This window comes from Hyla sarda, unplaced genomic scaffold, assembly GCF_029499605.1.
Source record: "Hyla sarda isolate aHylSar1 unplaced genomic scaffold, aHylSar1.hap1 scaffold_266, whole genome shotgun sequence".
Classification (NCBI taxonomy): domain Eukaryota; kingdom Metazoa; phylum Chordata; class Amphibia; order Anura; family Hylidae; genus Hyla; species Hyla sarda.
In genome coordinates, this window is record NW_026609353.1 from 258,200 (window position 1) to 284,950 (window position 26,751).

The following is a 26,751-nucleotide window of genomic DNA, read 5'->3' on the forward strand; positions in this document are numbered from 1 at the left end:
TTTCTTCATAAGCATTAATCTTATTTTGTCAATTAGGAACATTCAGCACCCACCCGCTATCAAGGCAGCTGCCTATCATGTCATGCCCTACCTGCACAGGTGTGCTGGCTACTCAAATGATCCAATTAAGGAGGCCATTTAGTCAGCAGCAGCAGAAGTCCTGTGCCTGGACGCTCCAACAGCGGCCAGACACAAGCAGAAGCAGCAGAAGCAGCAGCAGCACCACCTTTTGTTTTTTGGCTGCAGCAGCAGCAGCAGCAAGGCCCACAGGGCTGGCTAGCTGGCTAGCCAGCAAGCAGGTAGCAATGAAAGTAGGAATCTTTCTTTTTAACCCTGTAAGGGGGTGGTGCACTGTACCCGAAGATACTGCCATATCGGGTCAATGCATAGGGCGACGGAAGCAAGCTTCGAAATCGGCCCCCGTTCTCAAAAATCCATTTAATATATGGTCCCCAGATAGGGGACGTATCAGATATTAAACTGATAAGAACAGATACTACACTTGATCTTAGCCAAAAGGCCGAGAAGCGATAACCGTGAAAGGGGCGGGCCCAACAAGGTCCCCTTCATGGGCACTATCACTGCTTGCTGTCAGGGAGGCTGCCAGACAATTTTCCATGCACACTCTGGGCTGGGGGGCAGTCAACCACCAGTACACACAGCAGAACCTAAACCCATACCATTATTGCTAAGCAGCAAGACAGGGGCCCATTGCACTCCCACGGGGCCTTTTTAAATGCAATCCATAACCCGGATTTGCCAGGAACCCTTCTTACTCCTCCTACTTGCATGTGACACTGGGCTTAGGATCTGCATAGGAAACACACACACAAGCACACACCTACCTTTGTTGCCTGCAGATGCCTCCTTGGCTGTCCCCAAACGGTATCAAACCAACACCCACGGGAAGCTGTAAGCATAGAGGACATGCCTGCACCCCATTGGACTTACCTGTGTGGGTTAAATCCGGGTTATTTGACAACCTATGGCGGTGATGGTTCTGCTCAGGCAGAGCAGTGCTGATGCTCCTCATAAAGCTGTCGCTGCTGTGAAGGTTCTAGGTGACATCACAATCCCTATGGTTACATACACAACAAAGCTGGGTTGTTGTTGTTTACACTCTGCAAGGCCTGTGGAAGTGAGTGACATCATAGCACTGTAGTTCTGAGGGTTCTAGATGGATGCAACAATCTCCTGTTGCTTCTATGAAGGCCATAATAGACGACATCACCAAACAGCTCCATAGTCACATACACAGCAAAGGAGAGATGTTGTTTACACCTAGTGATGTCAGTGGTATTGAGTGACATCACAGCACAGTGCTAAGGCTCCTGGGCCTGGACACAGCAGCGGCTGCAATATCTCAACGGAGAATACGTTTATATATATGTGTGTGTGTGCGCGTATATATATATATATATATATATATATATATATATATATCTCCGCCGAAATCACTTTTAAACCCATTTCCACCTTTTTTTCCCTTCTCTTCCTCTTACTTTTTTTTCACGTTTTTTTACGTTTTTCTCCTTTTCGCCTCTTTTCTGGGCGTATTATTCTTCTTTTTCTTCTTTTTTTTCGTCTAATGCATACCCCATCAGTGCAGCAATGCTTATTCAATACCGCCAGCAGATGGAGACACTGGGGGATAATTTTCTAAGGATTTATACTGATTTTTCCTGTCTGAATTTGTCGCACAGAAAGTTGCAGGCCAAATATGTGTGACATTTCTGCGACTTTAGCTTCTAGAGCATTTTTACAACATTATACATAGGTGCTGAATACATAAAAAGCGACTGTTCAGCGACAGACAAGTCGCATCGGCTGAAAGTAGGCCAGAATGTCAGTCCATGTTGGAGCAGGTTTAGATACAGTCTAAAGCATAGATCTCAAAGTCTGTGCACAGAATTTAGCAAGGGCCTCGCACCTTCTGATGCATCAGGTAGGTGCACTATAGCATAGCCTAACCCTCTGTACTTTGGTCTATATTGATGCGGGACATAGACAGCCAGCTGATGACCAATCCATTAGTGCAATGGATGGCTGGAAGCATTTGTCTTTGCCTTTGCAATACCACAGAAGCAATGCATGGTCAATGTACAGCAATGACACACCTGTGTGAACAGCCAGGAGACCCCCCCCATGTTATGTTACATAGTTACATAGTTAGTACGGTCGAAAAAAGACATATGTCCATCAAGTTCAACCAGGGAATTAAGGGGTAGGGGTGTGGCGCGATATTGGGGAAGGGATGAGATTTTATATTTCTTCATAAGCATTAATCTTATTTTGTCAATTAGGAACATTCAGCACCCACCCGCTATCAAGGCAGCTGCCTATCATGTCATGCCCTACCTGCACAGGTGTGCTGGCTACTCAAATGATCCAATTAAGGAGGCCATTTAGTCAGCAGCAGCAGAAGTCCTGTGCCTGGACGCTCCAACAGCGGCCAGACACAAGCAGAAGCAGCAGAAGCAGCAGCAGCACCACCTTTTGTTTTTTGGCTGCAGCAGCAGCAGCAGCAGCAGCAAGGCCCACAGGGCTGGCTAGCTGGCTAGCCAGCAAGCAGGTAGCAATGAAAGTAGGAATCTTTCTTTTTAACCCTGTAAGGGGGTGGTGCACTGTACCCGAAGATACTGCCATATCGGGTCAATGCATAGGGCGACGGAAGCAAGCTTCGAAATCGGCCCCCGTTCTCAAAAATCCATTTAATATATGGTCCCCAGATAGGGGACGTATCAGATATTAAACTGATAAGAACAGATACTACACTTGATCTTAGCCAAAAGGCCGAGAAGCGATAACCGTGAAAGGGGCGGGCCCAACAAGGTCCCCTTCATGGGCACTATCACTGCTTGCTGTCAGGGAGGCTGCCAGACAATTTTCCATGCACACTCTGGGCTGGGGGGCAGTCAACCACCAGTACACACAGCAGAACCTAAACCCATACCATTATTGCTAAGCAGCAAGACAGGGGCCCATTGCACTCCCACGGGGCCTTTTTAAATGCAATCCATAACCCGGATTTGCCAGGAACCCTTCTTACTCCTCCTACTTGCATGTGACACTGGGCTTAGGATCTGCATAGGAAACACACACACAAGCACACACCTACCTTTGTTGCCTGCAGATGCCTCCTTGGCTGTCCCCAAACGGTATCAAACCAACACCCACGGGAAGCTGTAAGCATAGAGGACATGCCTGCACCCCATTGGACTTACCTGTGTGGGTTAAATCCGGGTTATTTGACAACCTATGGCGGTGATGGTTCTGCTCAGGCAGAGCAGTGCTGATGCTCCTCATAAAGCTGTCGCTGCTGTGAAGGTTCTAGGTGACATCACAATCCCTATGGTTACATACACAACAAAGCTGGGTTGTTGTTGTTTACACTCTGCAAGGCCTGTGGAAGTGAGTGACATCATAGCACTGTAGTTCTGAGGGTTCTAGATGGATGCAACAATCTCCTGTTGCTTCTATGAAGGCCATAATAGACGACATCACCAAACAGCTCCATAGTCACATACACAGCAAAGGAGAGATGTTGTTTACACCTAGTGATGTCAGTGGTATTGAGTGACATCACAGCACAGTGCTAAGGCTCCTGGGCCTGGACACAGCAGCGGCTGCAATATCTCAACGGAGAATACGTTTATATATATGTGTGTGTGTGCGCGTATATATATATATATATATATATATATATATATATATATATTTCTCCGCCGAAATCACTTTTAAACCCATTTCCACCTTTTTTTCCCTTCTCTTCCTCTTACTTTTTTTTCACGTTTTTTTACGTTTTTCTCCTTTTCGCCTCTTTTCTGGGCGTATTATTCTTCTTTTTCTTCTTTTTTTTCGTCTAATGCATACCCCATCAGTGCAGCAATGCTTATTCAATACCGCCAGCAGATGGAGACACTGGGGGATAATTTTCTAAGGATTTATACTGATTTTTCCTGTCTGAATTTGTCGCACAGAAAGTTGCAGGCCAAATATGTGTGACATTTCTGCGACTTTAGCTTCTAGAGCATTTTTACAACATTATACATAGGTGCTGAATACATAAAAAGCGACTGTTCAGCGACAGACAAGTCGCATCGGCTGAAAGTAGGCCAGAATGTCAGTCCATGTTGGAGCAGGTTTAGATACAGTCTAAAGCATAGATCTCAAAGTCTGTGCACAGAATTTAGCAAGGGCCTCGCACCTTCTGATGCATCAGGTAGGTGCACTATAGCATAGCCTAACCCTCTGTACTTTGGTCTATATTGATGCGGGACATAGACAGCCAGCTGATGACCAATCCATTAGTGCAATGGATGGCTGGAAGCATTTGTCTTTGCCTTTGCAATACCACAGAAGCAATGCATGGTCAATGTACAGCAATGACACACCTGTGTGAACAGCCAGGAGACCCCCCCATGTTATGTTACATAGTTACATAGTTAGTACGGTCGAAAAAAGACATATGTCCATCAAGTTCAACCAGGGAATTAAGGGGTAGGGGTGTGGCGCGATATTGGGGAAGGGATGAGATTTTATATTTCTTCATAAGCATTAATCTTATTTTGTCAATTAGGAACATTCAGCACCCACCCGCTATCAAGGCAGCTGCCTATCATGTCATGCCCTACCTGCACAGGTGTGCTGGCTACTCAAATGATCCAATTAAGGAGGCCATTTAGTCAGCAGCAGCAGAAGTCCTGTGCCTGGACGCTCCAACAGCGGCCAGACACAAGCAGAAGCAGCAGAAGCAGCAGCAGCACCACCTTTTGTTTTTTGGCTGCAGCAGCAGCAGCAGCAGCAGCAAGGCCCACAGGGCTGGCTAGCTGGCTAGCCAGCAAGCAGGTAGCAATGAAAGTAGGAATCTTTCTTTTTAACCCTGTAAGGGGGTGGTGCACTGTACCCGAAGATACTGCCATATCGGGTCAATGCATAGGGCGACGGAAGCAAGCTTCGAAATCGGCCCCCGTTCTCAAAAATCCATTTAATATATGGTCCCCAGATAGGGGACGTATCAGATATTAAACTGATAAGAACAGATACTACACTTGATCTTAGCCAAAAGGCCGAGAAGCGATAACCGTGAAAGGGGCGGGCCCAACAAGGTCCCCTTCATGGGCACTATCACTGCTTGCTGTCAGGGAGGCTGCCAGACAATTTTCCATGCACACTCTGGGCTGGGGGGCAGTCAACCACCAGTACACACAGCAGAACCTAAACCCATACCATTATTGCTAAGCAGCAAGACAGGGGCCCATTGCACTCCCACGGGGCCTTTTTAAATGCAATCCATAACCCGGATTTGCCAGGAACCCTTCTTACTCCTCCTACTTGCATGTGACACTGGGCTTAGGATCTGCATAGGAAACACACACACAAGCACACACCTACCTTTGTTGCCTGCAGATGCCTCCTTGGCTGTCCCCAAACGGTATCAAACCAACACCCACGGGAAGCTGTAAGCATAGAGGACATGCCTGCACCCCATTGGACTTACCTGTGTGGGTTAAATCCGGGTTATTTGACAACCTATGGCGGTGATGGTTCTGCTCAGGCAGAGCAGTGCTGATGCTCCTCATAAAGCTGTCGCTGCTGTGAAGGTTCTAGGTGACATCACAATCCCTATGGTTACATACACAACAAAGCTGGGTTGTTGTTGTTTACACTCTGCAAGGCCTGTGGAAGTGAGTGACATCATAGCACTGTAGTTCTGAGGGTTCTAGATGGATGCAACAATCTCCTGTTGCTTCTATGAAGGCCATAATAGACGACATCACCAAACAGCTCCATAGTCACATACACAGCAAAGGAGAGATGTTGTTTACACCTAGTGATGTCAGTGGTATTGAGTGACATCACAGCACAGTGCTAAGGCTCCTGGGCCTGGACACAGCAGCGGCTGCAATATCTCAACGGAGAATACGTTTATATATATGTGTGTGTGTGCGCGTATATATATATATATATATATATATATATATATATATATATATTTCTCCGCCGAAATCACTTTTAAACCCATTTCCACCTTTTTTTCCCTTCTCTTCCTCTTACTTTTTTTTCACGTTTTTTTACGTTTTTCTCCTTTTCGCCTCTTTTCTGGGCGTATTATTCTTCTTTTTCTTCTTTTTTTTCGTCTAATGCATACCCCATCAGTGCAGCAATGCTTATTCAATACCGCCAGCAGATGGAGACACTGGGGGATAATTTTCTAAGGATTTATACTGATTTTTCCTGTCTGAATTTGTCGCACAGAAAGTTGCAGGCCAAATATGTGTGACATTTCTGCGACTTTAGCTTCTAGAGCATTTTTACAACATTATACATAGGTGCTGAATACATAAAAAGCGACTGTTCAGCGACAGACAAGTCGCATCGGCTGAAAGTAGGCCAGAATGTCAGTCCATGTTGGAGCAGGTTTAGATACAGTCTAAAGCATAGATCTCAAAGTCTGTGCACAGAATTTAGCAAGGGCCTCGCACCTTCTGATGCATCAGGTAGGTGCACTATAGCATAGCCTAACCCTCTGTACTTTGGTCTATATTGATGCGGGACATAGACAGCCAGCTGATGACCAATCCATTAGTGCAATGGATGGCTGGAAGCATTTGTCTTTGCCTTTGCAATACCACAGAAGCAATGCATGGTCAATGTACAGCAATGACACACCTGTGTGAACAGCCAGGAGACCCCCCCATGTTATGTTACATAGTTACATAGTTAGTACGGTCGAAAAAAGACATATGTCCATCAAGTTCAACCAGGGAATTAAGGGGTAGGGGTGTGGCGCGATATTGGGGAAGGGATGAGATTTTATATTTCTTCATAAGCATTAATCTTATTTTGTCAATTAGGAACATTCAGCACCCACCCGCTATCAAGGCAGCTGCCTATCATGTCATGCCCTACCTGCACAGGTGTGCTGGCTACTCAAATGATCCAATTAAGGAGGCCATTTAGTCAGCAGCAGCAGAAGTCCTGTGCCTGGACGCTCCAACAGCGGCCAGACACAAGCAGAAGCAGCAGAAGCAGCAGCAGCACCACCTTTTGTTTTTTGGCTGCAGCAGCAGCAGCAGCAGCAGCAAGGCCCACAGGGCTGGCTAGCTGGCTAGCCAGCAAGCAGGTAGCAATGAAAGTAGGAATCTTTCTTTTTAACCCTGTAAGGGGGTGGTGCACTGTACCCGAAGATACTGCCATATCGGGTCAATGCATAGGGCGACGGAAGCAAGCTTCGAAATCGGCCCCCGTTCTCAAAAATCCATTTAATATATGGTCCCCAGATAGGGGACGTATCAGATATTAAACTGATAAGAACAGATACTACACTTGATCTTAGCCAAAAGGCCGAGAAGCGATAACCGTGAAAGGGGCGGGCCCAACAAGGTCCCCTTCATGGGCACTATCACTGCTTGCTGTCAGGGAGGCTGCCAGACAATTTTCCATGCACACTCTGGGCTGGGGGGCAGTCAACCACCAGTACACACAGCAGAACCTAAACCCATACCATTATTGCTAAGCAGCAAGACAGGGGCCCATTGCACTCCCACGGGGCCTTTTTAAATGCAATCCATAACCCGGATTTGCCAGGAACCCTTCTTACTCCTCCTACTTGCATGTGACACTGGGCTTAGGATCTGCATAGGAAACACACACACAAGCACACACCTACCTTTGTTGCCTGCAGATGCCTCCTTGGCTGTCCCCAAACGGTATCAAACCAACACCCACGGGAAGCTGTAAGCATAGAGGACATGCCTGCACCCCATTGGACTTACCTGTGTGGGTTAAATCCGGGTTATTTGACAACCTATGGCGGTGATGGTTCTGCTCAGGCAGAGCAGTGCTGATGCTCCTCATAAAGCTGTCGCTGCTGTGAAGGTTCTAGGTGACATCACAATCCCTATGGTTACATACACAACAAAGCTGGGTTGTTGTTGTTTACACTCTGCAAGGCCTGTGGAAGTGAGTGACATCATAGCACTGTAGTTCTGAGGGTTCTAGATGGATGCAACAATCTCCTGTTGCTTCTATGAAGGCCATAATAGACGACATCACCAAACAGCTCCATAGTCACATACACAGCAAAGGAGAGATGTTGTTTACACCTAGTGATGTCAGTGGTATTGAGTGACATCACAGCACAGTGCTAAGGCTCCTGGGCCTGGACACAGCAGCGGCTGCAATATCTCAACGGAGAATACGTTTATATATATGTGTGTGTGTGCGCGTATATATATATATATATATATATATATATATATATATATATATATATATTTCTCCGCCGAAATCACTTTTAAACCCATTTCCACCTTTTTTTCCCTTCTCTTCCTCTTACTTTTTTTTCACGTTTTTTTACGTTTTTCTCCTTTTCGCCTCTTTTCTGGGCGTATTATTCTTCTTTTTCTTCTTTTTTTTCGTCTAATGCATACCCCATCAGTGCAGCAATGCTTATTCAATACCGCCAGCAGATGGAGACACTGGGGGATAATTTTCTAAGGATTTATACTGATTTTTCCTGTCTGAATTTGTCGCACAGAAAGTTGCAGGCCAAATATGTGTGACATTTCTGCGACTTTAGCTTCTAGAGCATTTTTACAACATTATACATAGGTGCTGAATACATAAAAAGCGACTGTTCAGCGACAGACAAGTCGCATCGGCTGAAAGTAGGCCAGAATGTCAGTCCATGTTGGAGCAGGTTTAGATACAGTCTAAAGCATAGATCTCAAAGTCTGTGCACAGAATTTAGCAAGGGCCTCGCACCTTCTGATGCATCAGGTAGGTGCACTATAGCATAGCCTAACCCTCTGTACTTTGGTCTATATTGATGCGGGACATAGACAGCCAGCTGATGACCAATCCATTAGTGCAATGGATGGCTGGAAGCATTTGTCTTTGCCTTTGCAATACCACAGAAGCAATGCATGGTCAATGTACAGCAATGACACACCTGTGTGAACAGCCAGGAGACCCCCCCATGTTATGTTACATAGTTACATAGTTAGTACGGTCGAAAAAAGACATATGTCCATCAAGTTCAACCAGGGAATTAAGGGGTAGGGGTGTGGCGCGATATTGGGGAAGGGATGAGATTTTATATTTCTTCATAAGCATTAATCTTATTTTGTCAATTAGGAACATTCAGCACCCACCCGCTATCAAGGCAGCTGCCTATCATGTCATGCCCTACCTGCACAGGTGTGCTGGCTACTCAAATGATCCAATTAAGGAGGCCATTTAGTCAGCAGCAGCAGAAGTCCTGTGCCTGGACGCTCCAACAGCGGCCAGACACAAGCAGAAGCAGCAGAAGCAGCAGCAGCACCACCTTTTGTTTTTTGGCTGCAGCAGCAGCAGCAGCAGCAGCAAGGCCCACAGGGCTGGCTAGCTGGCTAGCCAGCAAGCAGGTAGCAATGAAAGTAGGAATCTTTCTTTTTAACCCTGTAAGGGGGTGGTGCACTGTACCCGAAGATACTGCCATATCGGGTCAATGCATAGGGCGACGGAAGCAAGCTTCGAAATCGGCCCCCGTTCTCAAAAATCCATTTAATATATGGTCCCCAGATAGGGGACGTATCAGATATTAAACTGATAAGAACAGATACTACACTTGATCTTAGCCAAAAGGCCGAGAAGCGATAACCGTGAAAGGGGCGGGCCCAACAAGGTCCCCTTCATGGGCACTATCACTGCTTGCTGTCAGGGAGGCTGCCAGACAATTTTCCATGCACACTCTGGGCTGGGGGGCAGTCAACCACCAGTACACACAGCAGAACCTAAACCCATACCATTATTGCTAAGCAGCAAGACAGGGGCCCATTGCACTCCCACGGGGCCTTTTTAAATGCAATCCATAACCCGGATTTGCCAGGAACCCTTCTTACTCCTCCTACTTGCATGTGACACTGGGCTTAGGATCTGCATAGGAAACACACACACAAGCACACACCTACCTTTGTTGCCTGCAGATGCCTCCTTGGCTGTCCCCAAACGGTATCAAACCAACACCCACGGGAAGCTGTAAGCATAGAGGACATGCCTGCACCCCATTGGACTTACCTGTGTGGGTTAAATCCGGGTTATTTGACAACCTATGGCGGTGATGGTTCTGCTCAGGCAGAGCAGTGCTGATGCTCCTCATAAAGCTGTCGCTGCTGTGAAGGTTCTAGGTGACATCACAATCCCTATGGTTACATACACAACAAAGCTGGGTTGTTGTTGTTTACACTCTGCAAGGCCTGTGGAAGTGAGTGACATCATAGCACTGTAGTTCTGAGGGTTCTAGATGGATGCAACAATCTCCTGTTGCTTCTATGAAGGCCATAATAGACGACATCACCAAACAGCTCCATAGTCACATACACAGCAAAGGAGAGATGTTGTTTACACCTAGTGATGTCAGTGGTATTGAGTGACATCACAGCACAGTGCTAAGGCTCCTGGGCCTGGAGACAGCAGCGGCTGCAATATCTCAACGGAGAATACGTTTATATATATGTGTGTGTGTGCGCGTATATATATATATATATATATATATATATATATATATTTCTCCGCCGAAATCACTTTTAAACCCATTTCCACCTTTTTTTCCCTTCTCTTCCTCTTACTTTTTTTTCACGTTTTTTTACGTTTTTCTCCTTTTCGCCTCTTTTCTGGGCGTATTATTCTTCTTTTTCTTCTTTTTTTTCGTCTAATGCATACCCCATCAGTGCAGCAATGCTTATTCAATACCGCCAGCAGATGGAGACACTGGGGGATAATTTTCTAAGGATTTATACTGATTTTTCCTGTCTGAATTTGTCGCACAGAAAGTTGCAGGCCAAATATGTGTGACATTTCTGCGACTTTAGCTTCTAGAGCATTTTTACAACATTATACATAGGTGCTGAATACATAAAAAGCGACTGTTCAGCGACAGACAAGTCGCATCGGCTGAAAGTAGGCCAGAATGTCAGTCCATGTTGGAGCAGGTTTAGATACAGTCTAAAGCATAGATCTCAAAGTCTGTGCACAGAATTTAGCAAGGGCCTCGCACCTTCTGATGCATCAGGTAGGTGCACTATAGCATAGCCTAACCCTCTGTACTTTGGTCTATATTGATGCGGGACATAGACAGCCAGCTGATGACCAATCCATTAGTGCAATGGATGGCTGGAAGCATTTGTCTTTGCCTTTGCAATACCACAGAAGCAATGCATGGTCAATGTACAGCAATGACACACCTGTGTGAACAGCCAGGAGACCCCCCCATGTTATGTTACATAGTTACATAGTTAGTACGGTCGAAAAAAGACATATGTCCATCAAGTTCAACCAGGGAATTAAGGGGTAGGGGTGTGGCGCGATATTGGGGAAGGGATGAGATTTTATATTTCTTCATAAGCATTAATCTTATTTTGTCAATTAGGAACATTCAGCACCCACCCGCTATCAAGGCAGCTGCCTATCATGTCATGCCCTACCTGCACAGGTGTGCTGGCTACTCAAATGATCCAATTAAGGAGGCCATTTAGTCAGCAGCAGCAGAAGTCCTGTGCCTGGACGCTCCAACAGCGGCCAGACACAAGCAGAAGCAGCAGAAGCAGCAGCAGCACCACCTTTTGTTTTTTGGCTGCAGCAGCAGCAGCAGCAGCAGCAAGGCCCACAGGGCTGGCTAGCTGGCTAGCCAGCAAGCAGGTAGCAATGAAAGTAGGAATCTTTCTTTTTAACCCTGTAAGGGGGTGGTGCACTGTACCCGAAGATACTGCCATATCGGGTCAATGCATAGGGCGACGGAAGCAAGCTTCGAAATCGGCCCCCGTTCTCAAAAATCCATTTAATATATGGTCCCCAGATAGGGGACGTATCAGATATTAAACTGATAAGAACAGATAAGGTTTCAACAAAATTTTATTCAATAAATAAGAAACCATACAAAATTTAAAATGCAAAATAATAAAAGGTTCACAAAAGTTTTAAAATACAAATAATAAAACCAGTAATAAAAGGAGAAAAAATAAAAATGGCAGGATAAAACATTATACAAATGTCATAAAAACTGATTATATTGTTATTTCGTTCCATAGAGGCAGACACCACATGGATGCTGCCTCGCTGGCCCCCAACTGTTTCTTGTCTCTTAGGTAATAGATGTACATCTCACTCAGGGCCAGCTTTATACAGTTTTTAACATCAATAAAATCATGTTTAAAAAGTAAGATGTTCCTAACTTTCCAGATGGCATTTTTAAAACAATTAATAATCATCCAGCAGATCATCTGCTGTTTAAAATTGGGGCAGTTAAAAAGACCGTAAAAGACACATTCGTGATTAAAATCTTTTAGGCCGCAGGCCCACTTCAAAAGTGGGCCTACCTTCCTCCAAAGCTCCCGTGCAAAAGGGCAGTTCCAAAATATGTGCAGCACCGTTTCGTCCACTCCGCAGCCATCTCTCGGGCACTTGGCTCTCGCCACCAGTCCTCGCCTGTGCTGGAACTCACGAGTAGGGAGGCACTGGTGGACGATTGCCCAGGCAAGATCCCTGTGTACATTCGCCAGAAACTTCCCGTACACGTTCCGCCATACCTTTTTGGATCTTGCCTGTGTGAAATTGGACACTGCCAGGGTAACCTCACTCCGCCTGAGGACCTTTGATACCTTTCTCTGGTCCCCCAGTATGTCAGGCTCCAAATCTTGGAGACCTAGGAGCCTGACTGTCTTTTCCAACACCACATAATGTTTTGGGGGACACAGAAGCACCGGAGCGTTCAGAGGGATGCGCAACCATCTTTTAAAAACCATGCCCGCAGCGTACCTTAAAAAGCAGCTAAAAATGCCATCGGATTTAATAATTTTAAAACAGAAACAGAAATACTTTATGTAAAAGAAAGTAAAAAGGTTAGGAACATCTTTCCCGCCATTATCTTTACTTTTGTACATAAAATCACGCTTTAATTTCTCCATTTTTGAACCCCATAAAAAAGTAAAAACAATTCTAGTTACTTTTTTTATGTATAAAATAGATGGAGGAAATACCATGGCAATGTATAGCATAATAGGGAGTAAAACCATCTTTATTATTAAAATCTTCCCCTCCATGGTAAGGTTTCTAAGATTCCACATTAAAATCTTCTTCTCCATCTTAGCTATAGCTGAATCCCAGTTAGGGCTCCCATCATTGACCTGGTTAAAAACAATACCTAAAACTTTAATTTGATCCTGTTGCATTGTGACTCCTGGGGTGATGGATGAATCCCAGGAGCCAATATAAAAACAGTCACATTTATCTGTGTTTAGCTTAAAACCAGAGACCTTGCAGAAATAGCTGGTGTTCCTCAATGCCCCCCTCATGGATGGAGAGTCCGGGCACAGTATGGTGACATCATCCATGTACCCCAACACCTTTAGATGGGTCCCTCCTCCACCAGGTATCGGTACGCCTCTTACTACCCGGTCTTTTCTGAGGAGGGCCATCAGTGGTTCGATTGCGCAAATAAAAAGGAGTGGGGACAGGGGGCAGCCCTGTTTGACACCTGATAAAAGAGGAACACCGCTGGTTAAAAAGCCATTAACAGAGACTTGACTAAAACAGGATCGGTATAAAAGCATGATTCGGCTTAAAATCGTTTCAGGCACTGCCATCTTTTTAAGAACTAAAAACAGGTATTCATGGGAGACCCTATCAAAGGCTTTTTCAAAGTCTAAGGATAAAATTGCTACAGTTTGATTTCTATCCTTAAAATACCATAAAACATCTCTTAAAATATTTAGGGATTCAGCTATAGACCTTCCAGGTACCCCACAAACCTGATTTGGGTGAATTAATTTATGAATAAAAGGTTTAAAACGGACAGCTAATAACTTGGCTAAAACTTTATAATCGACATTTAAAAGTGTGATGGGGCGCCAATTTTTTAGCATATCCTTTTCACCCTTTTTAAAAAGTAATGATACAATCCCCCTCCTCCAGGAAGGGGGAAGTTCATTAACAATAAAAGTTTCTTTATACAATAAAACCATATCATCCTTTAAAATATCCCAAAAAGCTACATAAAATTCGATGGGTAAACCATCTTCCCCAGGGGCCTTCCCACTAGAAAAACTTTTAAAAACAAATAAAAGTTCATCTAAGTTAAGATCACGGGATAAAACCTCCTGGTCTAAAACATCTAGCTTAAAATCAAGGGAATTAAGAACATGTTCTAAAAAGGATGGATTAAGATCTTTCTTATTAAAAAGAAGCTGGTAGAAGTTAAAAACTGCATCTAACATGCCTTTTGGAGTGGATTCACCCTCAAGGTTTTGGATGATATCCCTCCTATTCATCACTTTTTTAAAAAAGAAACGGGAACATTTCTCGCCCTCCTCCAGGTGCTGCACATGTGAGTTAAAAATGATTTGTTTCCCTTTCTTTTCTATGGCATGTTTTATTTCAGTTTTAAGGTTTAAAATATCATTTTCTACATCCATACCAGCTTCTTTCAATTTAAAAAGTACATTTAAACGCATGTTAAGAACATAAAACCACTGTTTTTCCATTTTTGCCTTCTTCTTACCTGCTTTGATAAAAAAAAATCTGATTTTAGATTTGGTGCCCTCCCACCAGTGCAGCATAGGCTCGTGGGGTTTTCTTTGTGATTGCCAGCACTGGTAGGTCCGCACAAACTCCTCTTTTATCTCAGGGTCCTCTAGGAGTGTGGTGTTTAATCTCCAGAGGCCCCTTTTTGCTTTTTGCTCCCCCTCTAGCTCCAGGCCCACCAAGAGGAGCTTATGATCAGAGAAGATATTCTGCTCGAGCGTGCATTTCAGGGGTTTAAAAGCTCTAGAGGAAAAAATAAAATCGATTCTGGAGCTCACTCTTCCATTGGACCATGTGGCGCCCGGGTCCTCCGGCAAGAGATCCTTCCAGCAATCTTTCAAATTAAAATCATCAATAACATTTTTAAGCAGGTAAGAAGTGCGGTCTTTACGATTAATATCCCCACCCTGCCGGTGTTCCCCATCACGTATGCAGTTAAAATCACCTCCCACCAGCAGGGGGGAAGACCCAACACAAAACAGTGGTAAAATTTCAAATAGTTCTGCCCGCTCCTGTTTATCAGGAGGGGCATACACATTTAAAACACGAATTAAAAGTCCATTAAAATATAGATGAATTAAAAGAGCTCTGCCAGGCACAATCTCAGTTACTGTATGAATAGAAAAGGACTGGCCTCGGCAGAGCAGCCCAACACCCACAGAACGACAGTCATTTGCACCGGACCATATGGATGGGCCCAGCTTCCAGTCTTCTTTTAAGTCTTTATAGTCCATTTTACTAGGGATTCCACATTCTTGTAGCAGGCAAAGGTCAAAGTCACATGTCTCTAGATAAGAAAATAAAGCAGCCCTGCGATCAGGGCTCTTTAAGGACCTCACATTGAGTGAGGCAATTTTTACAGGGATAGGCATAGTTTATGGAGAGTCCGTGCTTGGAGAATCAAAGTCAATAATAAGCTGCGTACCGTCATCCCCCGCCTGCGGGGTCATCAGCTCCTTGATGTTCTGAGGGTCGGAGCTTGAGATCGATGATGCCCCGACCCTGAGCTCGCTCTCGTCCGAACTACGGCACGCCGCTTTCCTTTGAATGTCTTCCTCTTCTTCTTCTCTTTGTCTTTTAAATGTCACACTGCTATCCATATCCTCTGTGTTGCTCTCACTCGATGTAATCTCTGGCCCCCGGCTGATGGATCTGCGTCTTCTTTCATCTTTTGACGACTGGAACTGCTGCACAGGGGCCTGTGAGGCCTCTTTTCCGGAACCTTTGCCGCTACCTTGGGAAGTTTTCATTGCTTGTTCCCCAGCAAGCGTTGCTGAGGACTGTTGCTCCAACTTCCCCATCGATCGACGATGGCCAGTTTTACCCACCGGGTCCACTGCTGGCGGGGCAGCAAACCCTGGTTTGGCGCCACTTGTCTTCTTGGCCCTGTCCTGTATAGGCGGAGTAACAGGACCAGGCTCAGACCTGGCCACCTGGCTCCCCTTCCGGCGGGCTTTCACCGGGGCCTCTTCGTCCGGAGCAGGGCGACCCTGGGCCAAGCCAGTACCTGGCTTATGCTGCAATTTTGGGTCCACCTCTGCCCCCACCGAGGCCCGTCGGCTGCCACCCGCCACAGGTGATCCCCCTTCAGAAGTTTCGGCGGGCTCTTGAGCCAGGTAGGAAGTCGATCGACGTCTTTCAATTTCCCGGGCAGTAAACTCGATCACCCGCCCGGGCTTCGTGGAATCCCCATGGCCTCCCCCTAGCACTACCACCGGTGGGCCCCCCGATGGAGCACCAGAGGTCTTGGGCCTGGACCCATCAGTACCTGCCATCTGGGGTTTGGGCATCTTAAAAAAGGACGTCTTTTGTCCTGTCCCCTCTTTGGGTGGGCCCAGCCTTGACCCACCCATCGTAGTTTTTGCTTTATGGGGACAGGAATTAAAATCGTGATTTTCCTCTCCGCAGAGGTTGCACCTTATCGTATGGCTACATCTTGAGGCTATGTGACCTTCTTGGCCACACCTATTGCAGCGAATCACACGCTCCGCGCCGCAGGTCTCCTGGGTGTGGCCAAACCTCAAGCAATTTCGGCAATACATAGGCATTTGAGGATAGAACAGGAAGCCCCGAACTCTCCCGATGGCAAAATTTGGGGGCGGATGGCAAAGACCCCCAATACCACCGGGATCCTTACGGAGCTTGACCCAGAACTTCCTCTTGCCGTTCCAGAACCGCACGGAGTTCAAGATTTTGTTTGCGAATCGCACCTCTTCGCAGTATCGCCGAAGAAAAGTGGCTATATCCTCCGTGGTCACATGAGGGCTGTGCATAGCCACCACCAACGGTATATGTTCCTCACCATAGAGGAACTGGAACGAAAGACCGTCGAGTCGATCGTCCCTCTGGTCCGCACCAGACAAGGTTGCATAGATGTTATCGCAACACGCCGTGGCCGTGAAGGTGACGGTATACAGGCCACGGCTTTCCTGGTCATTTAGACACAGGATGTCCTCCCTATTGAGGCGGAAGTAGTCAAGAAGAATCACCTCCGCAATGAAGCGGAGGTTCTTCAACTGACGATGGCTCTCCGACACCTCTATGCGGATGGTATTTCGCATCGACATTTCCCCAGAGGGGAAAGCCCAGGAGAACGGCATCTTCCACACCCAGGGACTAAGCCCCTTCCCCAATAGCAGCAGGGGCTCGGAATCCCGCTATAAAAGCGGAACCCTTACCCAAGGCAGAGGTCGGGGGTACCCTAGGTGCTTCCGAAGCTACAGGTAACGCTCAACGTACCGAAAATGCCTTCTGAGACACAAGGTCCCAGAGACAGGGGGATCGCAACCCGTTGTCTGTGGACTAAGCCCGCTCCCCAATAGCAGCAAGGGGGTGAAGTCCCTCCGTAAGGAGAGACAATCCCCCAAGGCCGAGAAGCGGGGTACCACAGACACCTTCCGACCAGACCAAATGCAGATACTACACTTGATCTTAGCCAAAAGGCCGAGAAGCGATAACCGTGAAAGGGGCGGGCCCAACAAGGTCCCCTTCATGGGCACTATCACTGCTTGCTGTCAGGGAGGCTGCCAGACAATTTTCCATGCACACTCTGGGCTGGGGGGCAGTCAACCACCAGTACACACAGCAGAACCTAAACCCATACCATTATTGCTAAGCAGCAAGACAGGGGCCCATTGCACTCCCACGGGGCCTTTTTAAATGCAATCCATAACCCGGATTTGCCAGGAACCCTTCTTACTCCTCCTACTTGCATGTGACACTGGGCTTAGGATCTGCATAGGAAACACACACACAAGCACACACCTACCTTTGTTGCCTGCAGATGCCTCCTTGGCTGTCCCCAAACGGTATCAAACCAACACCCACGGGAAGCTGTAAGCATAGAGGACATGCCTGCACCCCATTGGACTTACCTGTGTGGGTTAAATCCGGGTTATTTGACAACCTATGGCGGTGATGGTTCTGCTCAGGCAGAGCAGTGCTGATGCTCCTCATAAAGCTGTCGCTGCTGTGAAGGTTCTAGGTGACATCACAATCCCTATGGTTACATACACAACAAAGCTGGGTTGTTGTTGTTTACACTCTGCAAGGCCTGTGGAAGTGAGTGACATCATAGCACTGTAGTTCTGAGGGTTCTAGATGGATGCAACAATCTCCTGTTGCTTCTATGAAGGCCATAATAGACGACATCACCAAACAGCTCCATAGTCACATAGACAGCAAAGGAGAGATGTTGTTTAGACCTAGTGATGTCAGTGGTATTGAGTGACATCACAGCACAGTGCTAAGGCTCCTGGGCCTGGACACAGCAGCGGCTGCAATATCTCAACGGAGAATACGTTTATATATATGTGTGTGTGTGCGCGTATATATATATATATATATATATATATATATATATTTCTCCGCCGAAATCACTTTTAAACCCATTTCCACCTTTTTTTCCCTTCTCTTCCTCTTACTTTTTTTTCACGTTTTTTTACGTTTTTCTCCTTTTCGCCTCTTTTCTGGGCGTATTATTCTTCTTTTTCTTCTTTTTTTTCGTCTAATGCATACCCCATCAGTGCAGCAATGCTTATTCAATACCGCCAGCAGATGGAGACACTGGGGGATAATTTTCTAAGGATTTATACTGATTTTTCCTGTCTGAATTTGTCGCACAGAAAGTTGCAGGCCAAATATGTGTGACATTTCTGCGACTTTAGCTTCTAGAGCATTTTTACAACATTATACATAGGTGCTGAATACATAAAAAGCGACTGTTCAGCGACAGACAAGTCGCATCGGCTGAAAGTAGGCCAGAATGTCAGTCCATGTTGGAGCAGGTTTAGATACAGTCTAAAGCATAGATCTCAAAGTCTGTGCACAGAATTTAGCAAGGGCCTCGCACCTTCTGATGCATCAGGTAGGTGCACTATAGCATAGCCTAACCCTCTGTACTTTGGTCTATATTGATGCGGGACATAGACAGCCAGCTGATGACCAATCCATTAGTGCAATGGATGGCTGGAAGCATTTGTCTTTGCCTTTGCAATACCACAGAAGCAATGCATGGTCAATGTACAGCAATGACACACCTGTGTGAACAGCCAGGAGACCCCCCCATGTTATGTTACATAGTTACATAGTTAGTACGGTCGAAAAAAGACATATGTCCATCAAGTTCAACCAGGGAATTAAGGGGTAGGGGTGTGGCGCGATATTGGGGAAGGGATGAGATTTTATATTTCTTCATAAGCATTAATCTTATTTTGTCAATTAGGAACATTCAGCACCCACCCGCTATCAAGGCAGCTGCCTATCATGTCATGCCCTACCTGCACAGGTGTGCTGGCTACTCAAATGATCCAATTAAGGAGGCCATTTAGTCAGCAGCAGCAGAAGTCCTGTGCCTGGACGCTCCAACAGCGGCCAGACACAAGCAGAAGCAGCAGAAGCAGCAGCAGCACCACCTTTTGTTTTTTGGCTGCAGCAGCAGCAGCAGCAGCAGCAAGGCCCACAGGGCTGGCTAGCTGGCTAGCCAGCAAGCAGGTAGCAATGAAAGTAGGAATCTTTCTTTTTAACCCTGTAAGGGGGTGGTGCACTGTACCCGAAGATACTGCCATATCGGGTCAATGCATAGGGCGACGGAAGCAAGCTTCGAAATCGGCCCCCGTTCTCAAAAATCCATTTAATATATGGTCCCCAGATAGGGGACGTATCAGATATTAAACTGATAAGAACAGATACTACACTTGATCTTAGCCAAAAGGCCGAGAAGCGATAACCGTGAAAGGGGCGGGCCCAACAAGGTCCCCTTCATGGGCACTATCACTGCTTGCTGTCAGGGAGGCTGCCAGACAATTTTCCATGCACACTCTGGGCTGGGGGGCAGTCAACCACCAGTACACACAGCAGAACCTAAACCCATACCATTATTGCTAAGCAGCAAGACAGGGGCCCATTGCACTCCCACGGGGCCTTTTTAAATGCAATCCATAACCCGGATTTGCCAGGAACCCTTCTTACTCCTCCTACTTGCATGTGACACTGGGCTTAGGATCTGCATAGGAAACACACACACAAGCACACACCTACCTTTGTTGCCTGCAGATGCCTCCTTGGCTGTCCCCAAACGGTATCAAACCAACACCCACGGGAAGCTGTAAGCATAGAGGACATGCCTGCACCCCATTGGACTTACCTGTGTGGGTTAAATCCGGGTTATTTGACAACCTATGGCGGTGATGGTTCTGCTCAGGCAGAGCAGTGCTGATGCTCCTCATAAAGCTGTCGCTGCTGTGAAGGTTCTAGGTGACATCACAATCCCTATGGTTACATACACAACAAAGCTGGGTTGTTGTTGTTTACACTCTGCAAGGCCTGTGGAAGTGAGTGACATCATAGCACTGTAGTTCTGAGGGTTCTAGATGGATGCAACAATCTCCTGTTGCTTCTATGAAGGCCATAATAGACGACATCACCAAACAGCTCCATAGTCACATACACAGCAAAGGAGAGATGTTGTTTACACCTAGTGATGTCAGTGGTATTGAGTGACATCACAGCACAGTGCTAAGGCTCCTGGGCCTGGACACAGCAGCGGCTGCAATATCTCAACGGAGAATACGTTTATATATATGTGTGTGTGTGCGCGTATATATATATATATATATATATATATATATATATATATATATATATATATTTCTCCGCCGAAATCACTTTTAAACCCATTTCCACCTTTTTTTCCCTTCTCTTCCTCTTACTTTTTTTTCACGTTTTTTTACGTTTTTCTCCTTTTCGCCTCTTTTCTGGGCGTATTATTCTTCTTTTTCTTCTTTTTTTTCGTCTAATGCATACCCCATCAGTGCAGCAATGCTTATTCAATACCGCCAGCAGATGGAGACACTGGGGGATAATTTTCTAAGGATTTATACTGATTTTTCCTGTCTGAATTTGTCGCACAGAAAGTTGCAGGCCAAATATGTGTGACATTTCTGCGACTTTAGCTTCTAGAGCATTTTTACAACATTATACATAGGTGCTGAATACATAAAAAGCGACTGTTCAGCGACAGACAAGTCGCATCGGCTGAAAGTAGGCCAGAATGTCAGTCCATGTTGGAGCAGGTTTAGATACAGTCTAAAGCATAGATCTCAAAGTCTGTGCACAGAATTTAGCAAGGGCCTCGCACCTTCTGATGCATCAGGTAGGTGCACTATAGCATAGCCTAACCCTCTGTACTTTGGTCTATATTGATGCGGGACATAGACAGCCAGCTGATGACCAATCCATTAGTGCAATGGATGGCTGGAAGCATTTGTCTTTGCCTTTGCAATACCACAGAAGCAATGCATGGTCAATGTACAGCAATGACACACCTGTGTGAACAGCCAGGAGACCCCCCCATGTTATGTTACATAGTTACATAGTTAGTACGGTCGAAAAAAGACATATGTCCATCAAGTTCAACCAGGGAATTAAGGGGTAGGGGTGTGGCGCGATATTGGGGAAGGGATGAGATTTTATATTTCTTCATAAGCATTAATCTTATTTTGTCAATTAGGAACATTCAGCACCCACCCGCTATCAAGGCAGCTGCCTATCATGTCATGCCCTACCTGCACAGGTGTGCTGGCTACTCAAATGATCCAATTAAGGAGGCCATTTAGTCAGCAGCAGCAGAAGTCCTGTGCCTGGACGCTCCAACAGCGGCCAGACACAAGCAGAAGCAGCAGAAGCAGCAGCAGCACCACCTTTTGTTTTTTTGCTGCAGCAGCAGCAGCAGCAGCAGCAAGGCCCACAGGGCTGGCTAGCTGGCTAGCCAGCAAGCAGGTAGCAATGAAAGTAGGAATCTTTCTTTTTAACCCTGTAAGGGGGTGGTGCACTGTACCCGAAGATACTGCCATATCGGGTCAATGCATAGGGCGACGGAAGCAAGCTTCGAAATCGGCCCCCGTTCTCAAAAATCCATTTAATATATGGTCCCCAGATAGGGGACGTATCAGATATTAAACTGATAAGAACAGATACTACACTTGATCTTAGCCAAAAGGCCGAGAAGCGATAACCGTGAAAGGGGCGGGCCCAACAAGGTCCCCTTCATGGGCACTATCACTGCTTGCTGTCAGGGAGGCTGCCAGACAATTTTCCATGCACACTCTGGGCTGGGGGGCAGTCAACCACCAGTACACACAGCAGAACCTAAACCCATACCATTATTGCTAAGCAGCAAGACAGGGGCCCATTGCACTCCCACGGGGCCTTTTTAAATGCAATCCATAACCCGGATTTGCCAGGAACCCTTCTTACTCCTCCTACTTGCATGTGACACTGGGCTTAGGATCTGCATAGGAAACACACACACAAGCACACACCTACCTTTGTTGCCTGCAGATGCCTCCTTGGCTGTCCCCAAACGGTATCAAACCAACACCCACGGGAAGCTGTAAGCATAGAGGACATGCCTGCACCCCATTGGACTTACCTGTGTGGGTTAAATCCGGGTTATTTGACAACCTATGGCGGTGATGGTTCTGCTCAGGCAGAGCAGTGCTGATGCTCCTCATAAAGCTGTCGCTGCTGTGAAGGTTCTAGGTGACATCACAATCCCTATGGTTACATACACAACAAAGCTGGGTTGTTGTTGTTTACACTCTGCAAGGCCTGTGGAAGTGAGTGACATCATAGCACTGTAGTTCTGAGGGTTCTAGATGGATGCAACAATCTCCTGTTGCTTCTATGAAGGCCATAATAGACGACATCACCAAACAGCTCCATAGTCACATAGACAGCAAAGGAGAGATGTTGTTTAGACCTAGTGATGTCAGTGGTATTGAGTGACATCACAGCACAGTGCTAAGGCTCCTGGGCCTGGACACAGCAGCGGCTGCAATATCTCAACGGAGAATACGTTTATATATATGTGTGTGTGTGCGCGTATATATATATATATATATATATATATATATATTCTCCGCCGAAATCACTTTTAAACCCATTTCCACCTTTTTTTCCCTTCTCTTCCTCTTACTTTTTTTTCACGTTTTTTTACGTTTTTCTCCTTTTCGCCTCTTTTCTGGGCGTATTATTCTTCTTTTTCTTCTTTTTTTTCGTCTAATGCATACCCCATCAGTGCAGCAATGCTTATTCAATACCGCCAGCAGATGGAGACACTGGGGGATAATTTTCTAAGGATTTATACTGATTTTTCCTGTCTGAATTTGTCGCACAGAAAGTTGCAGGCCAAATATGTGTGACATTTCTGCGACTTTAGCTTCTAGAGCATTTTTACAACATTATACATAGGTGCTGAATACATAAAAAGCGACTGTTCAGCGACAGACAAGTCGCATCGGCTGAAAGTAGGCCAGAATGTCAGTCCATGTTGGAGCAGGTTTAGATACAGTCTAAAGCATAGATCTCAAAGTCTGTGCACAGAATTTAGCAAGGGCCTCGCACCTTCTGATGCATCAGGTAGGTGCACTATAGCATAGCCTAACCCTCTGTACTTTGGTCTATATTGATGCGGGACATAGACAGCCAGCTGATGACCAATCCATTAGTGCAATGGATGGCTGGAAGCATTTGTCTTTGCCTTTGCAATACCACAGAAGCAATGCATGGTCAATGTACAGCAATGACACACCTGTGTGAACAGCCAGGAGACCCCCCCATGTTATGTTACATAGTTACATAGTTAGTACGGTCGAAAAAAGACATATGTCCATCAAGTTCAACCAGGGAATTAAGGGGTAGGGGTGTGGCGCGATATTGGGGAAGGGATGAGATTTTATATTTCTTCATAAGCATTAATCTTATTTTGTCAATTAGGAACATTCAGCACCCACCCGCTATCAAGGCAGCTGCCTATCATGTCATGCCCTACCTGCACAGGTGTGCTGGCTACTCAAATGATCCAATTAAGGAGGCCATTTAGTCAGCAGCAGCAGAAGTCCTGTGCCTGGACGCTCCAACAGCGGCCAGACACAAGCAGAAGCAGCAGAAGCAGCAGCAGCACCACCTTTTGTTTTTTGGCTGCAGCAGCAGCAGCAGCAGCAGCAAGGCCCACAGGGCTGGCTAGCTGGCTAGCCAGCAAGCAGGTAGCAATGAAAGTAGGAATCTTTCTTTTTAACCCTGTAAGGGGGTGGTGCACTGTACCCGAAGATACTGCCATATCGGGTCAATGCATAGGGCGACGGAAGCAAGCTTCGAAATCGGCCCCCGTTCTCAAAAATCCATTTAATATATGGTCCCCAGATAGGGGACGTATCAGATATTAAACTGATAAGAACAGATACTACACTTGATCTTAGCCAAAAGGCCGAGAAGCGATAACCGTGAAAGGGGCGGGCCCAACAAGGTCCCCTTCATGGGCACTATCACTGCTTGCTGTCAGGGAGGCTGCCAGACAATTTTCCATGCACACTCTGGGCTGGGGGGCAGTCAACCACCAGTACACACAGCAGAACCTAAACCCATACCATTATTGCTAAGCAGCAAGACAGGGGCCCATTGCACTCCCACGGGGCCTTTTTAAATGCAATCCATAACCCGGATTTGCCAGGAACCCTTCTTACTCCTCCTACTTGCATGTGACACTGGGCTTAGGATCTGCATAGGAAACACACACACAAGCACACACCTACCTTTGTTGCCTGCAGATGCCTCCTTGGCTGTCCCCAAACGGTATCAAACCAACACCCACGGGAAGCTGTAAGCATAGAGGACATGCCTGCACCCCATTGGACTTACCTGTGTGGGTTAAATCCGGGTTATTTGACAACCTATGGCGGTGATGGTTCTGCTCAGGCAGAGCAGTGCTGATGCTCCTCATAAAGCTGTCGCTGCTGTGAAGGTTCTAGGTGACATCACAATCCCTATGGTTACATACACAACAAAGCTGGGTTGTTGTTGTTTACACTCTGCAAGGCCTGTGGAAGTGAGTGACATCATAGCACTGTAGTTCTGAGGGTTCTAGATGGATGCAACAATCTCCTGTTGCTTCTATGAAGGCCATAATAGACGACATCACCAAACAGCTCCATAGTCACATACACAGCAAAGGAGAGATGTTGTTTACACCTAGTGATGTCAGTGGTATTGAGTGACATCACAGCACAGTGCTAAGGCTCCTGGGCCTGGACACAGCAGCGGCTGCAATATCTCAACGGAGAATACGTTTATATATATGTGTGTGTGTGCGCGTATATATATATATATATATATATATATATATATATATATATATTTCTCCGCCGAAATCACTTTTAAACCCATTTCCACCTTTTTTTCCCTTCTCTTCCTCTTACTTTTTTTTCACGTTTTTTTACGTTTTTCTCCTTTTCGCCTCTTTTCTGGGCGTATTATTCTTCTTTTTCTTCTTTTTTTTCGTCTAATGCATACCCCATCAGTGCAGCAATGCTTATTCAATACCGCCAGCAGATGGAGACACTGGGGGATAATTTTCTAAGGATTTATACTGATTTTTCCTGTCTGAATTTGTCGCACAGAAAGTTGCAGGCCAAATATGTGTGACATTTCTGCGACTTTAGCTTCTAGAGCATTTTTACAACATTATACATAGGTGCTGAATACATAAAAAGCGACTGTTCAGCGACAGACAAGTCGCATCGGCTGAAAGTAGGCCAGAATGTCAGTCCATGTTGGAGCAGGTTTAGATACAGTCTAAAGCATAGATCTCAAAGTCTGTGCACAGAATTTAGCAAGGGCCTCGCACCTTCTGATGCATCAGGTAGGTGCACTATAGCATAGCCTAACCCTCTGTACTTTGGTCTATATTGATGCGGGACATAGACAGCCAGCTGATGACCAATCCATTAGTGCAATGGATGGCTGGAAGCATTTGTCTTTGCCTTTGCAATACCACAGAAGCAATGCATGGTCAATGTACAGCAATGACACACCTGTGTGAACAGCCAGGAGACCCCCCCATGTTATGTTACATAGTTACATAGTTAGTACGGTCGAAAAAAGACATATGTCCATCAAGTTCAACCAGGGAATTAAGGGGTAGGGGTGTGGCGCGATATTGGGGAAGGGATGAGATTTTATATTTCTTCATAAGCATTAATCTTATTTTGTCAATTAGGAACATTCAGCACCCACCCGCTATCAAGGCAGCTGCCTATCATGTCATGCCCTACCTGCACAGGTGTGCTGGCTACTCAAATGATCCAATTAAGGAGGCCATTTAGTCAGCAGCAGCAGAAGTCCTGTGCCTGGACGCTCCAACAGCGGCCAGACACAAGCAGAAGCAGCAGAAGCAGCAGCAGCACCACCTTTTGTTTTTTGGCTGCAGCAGCAGCAGCAGCAGCAGCAAGGCCCACAGGGCTGGCTAGCTGGCTAGCCAGCAAGCAGGTAGCAATGAAAGTAGGAATCTTTCTTTTTAACCCTGTAAGGGGGTGGTGCACTGTACCCGAAGATACTGCCATATCGGGTCAATGCATAGGGCGACGGAAGCAAGCTTCGAAATCGGCCCCCGTTCTCAAAAATCCATTTAATATATGGTCCCCAGATAGGGGACGTATCAGATATTAAACTGATAAGAACAGATACTACACTTGATCTTAGCCAAAAGGCCGAGAAGCGATAACCGTGAAAGGGGCGGGCCCAACAAGGTCCCCTTCATGGGCACTATCACTGCTTGCTGTCAGGGAGGCTGCCAGACAATTTTCCATGCACACTCTGGGCTGGGGGGCAGTCAACCACCAGTACACACAGCAG

At 46.2% G+C, this 26,751-nt stretch overlaps 10 non-coding genes and 1 pseudogene across 10 annotated transcripts; all 11 read right to left on the reverse strand.

Moving 5' to 3' along the window:
• Window positions 1-341: 341 nt before the first annotated feature.
• LOC130324709 (U2 spliceosomal RNA) lies at window positions 342-532 on the reverse strand. Its single transcript, XR_008869663.1, has one exon. It is a non-coding gene; the product is annotated as a U2 spliceosomal RNA (small nuclear RNA).
• Window positions 533-2,614: 2,082 nt separating this feature from the next.
• LOC130324710 (U2 spliceosomal RNA) lies at window positions 2,615-2,805 on the reverse strand. Its single transcript, XR_008869664.1, has one exon. It is a non-coding gene; the product is annotated as a U2 spliceosomal RNA (small nuclear RNA).
• A 2,085-nt stretch (window positions 2,806-4,890) lies between these two features.
• On the reverse strand, window positions 4,891-5,081 carry LOC130324711 (U2 spliceosomal RNA). The gene has a single exon (XR_008869665.1). It is a non-coding gene; the product is annotated as a U2 spliceosomal RNA (small nuclear RNA).
• A 2,087-nt stretch (window positions 5,082-7,168) lies between these two features.
• Window positions 7,169-7,359, reverse strand: LOC130324712 (U2 spliceosomal RNA). The gene has a single exon (XR_008869666.1). It is a non-coding gene; the product is annotated as a U2 spliceosomal RNA (small nuclear RNA).
• A 2,093-nt stretch (window positions 7,360-9,452) lies between these two features.
• LOC130324713 (U2 spliceosomal RNA) lies at window positions 9,453-9,643 on the reverse strand. Its single transcript, XR_008869667.1, has one exon. It is a non-coding gene; the product is annotated as a U2 spliceosomal RNA (small nuclear RNA).
• A 2,081-nt stretch (window positions 9,644-11,724) lies between these two features.
• On the reverse strand, window positions 11,725-11,918 carry LOC130324772 (U2 spliceosomal RNA). The gene has a single exon (XR_008869719.1). It is a non-coding gene; the product is annotated as a U2 spliceosomal RNA (small nuclear RNA).
• A 5,381-nt stretch (window positions 11,919-17,299) lies between these two features.
• On the reverse strand, window positions 17,300-17,517 carry LOC130324790 (U2 spliceosomal RNA; annotated as a pseudogene).
• A 2,079-nt stretch (window positions 17,518-19,596) lies between these two features.
• LOC130324714 (U2 spliceosomal RNA) lies at window positions 19,597-19,787 on the reverse strand. Its single transcript, XR_008869668.1, has one exon. It is a non-coding gene; the product is annotated as a U2 spliceosomal RNA (small nuclear RNA).
• Window positions 19,788-21,882: 2,095 nt separating this feature from the next.
• On the reverse strand, window positions 21,883-22,073 carry LOC130324717 (U2 spliceosomal RNA). Its single transcript, XR_008869670.1, has one exon. It is a non-coding gene; the product is annotated as a U2 spliceosomal RNA (small nuclear RNA).
• A 2,076-nt stretch (window positions 22,074-24,149) lies between these two features.
• Window positions 24,150-24,340, reverse strand: LOC130324718 (U2 spliceosomal RNA). The gene has a single exon (XR_008869671.1). It is a non-coding gene; the product is annotated as a U2 spliceosomal RNA (small nuclear RNA).
• Window positions 24,341-26,427: 2,087 nt separating this feature from the next.
• LOC130324719 (U2 spliceosomal RNA) lies at window positions 26,428-26,618 on the reverse strand. The gene has a single exon (XR_008869672.1). It is a non-coding gene; the product is annotated as a U2 spliceosomal RNA (small nuclear RNA).
• Window positions 26,619-26,751: the final 133 nt, after the last annotated feature.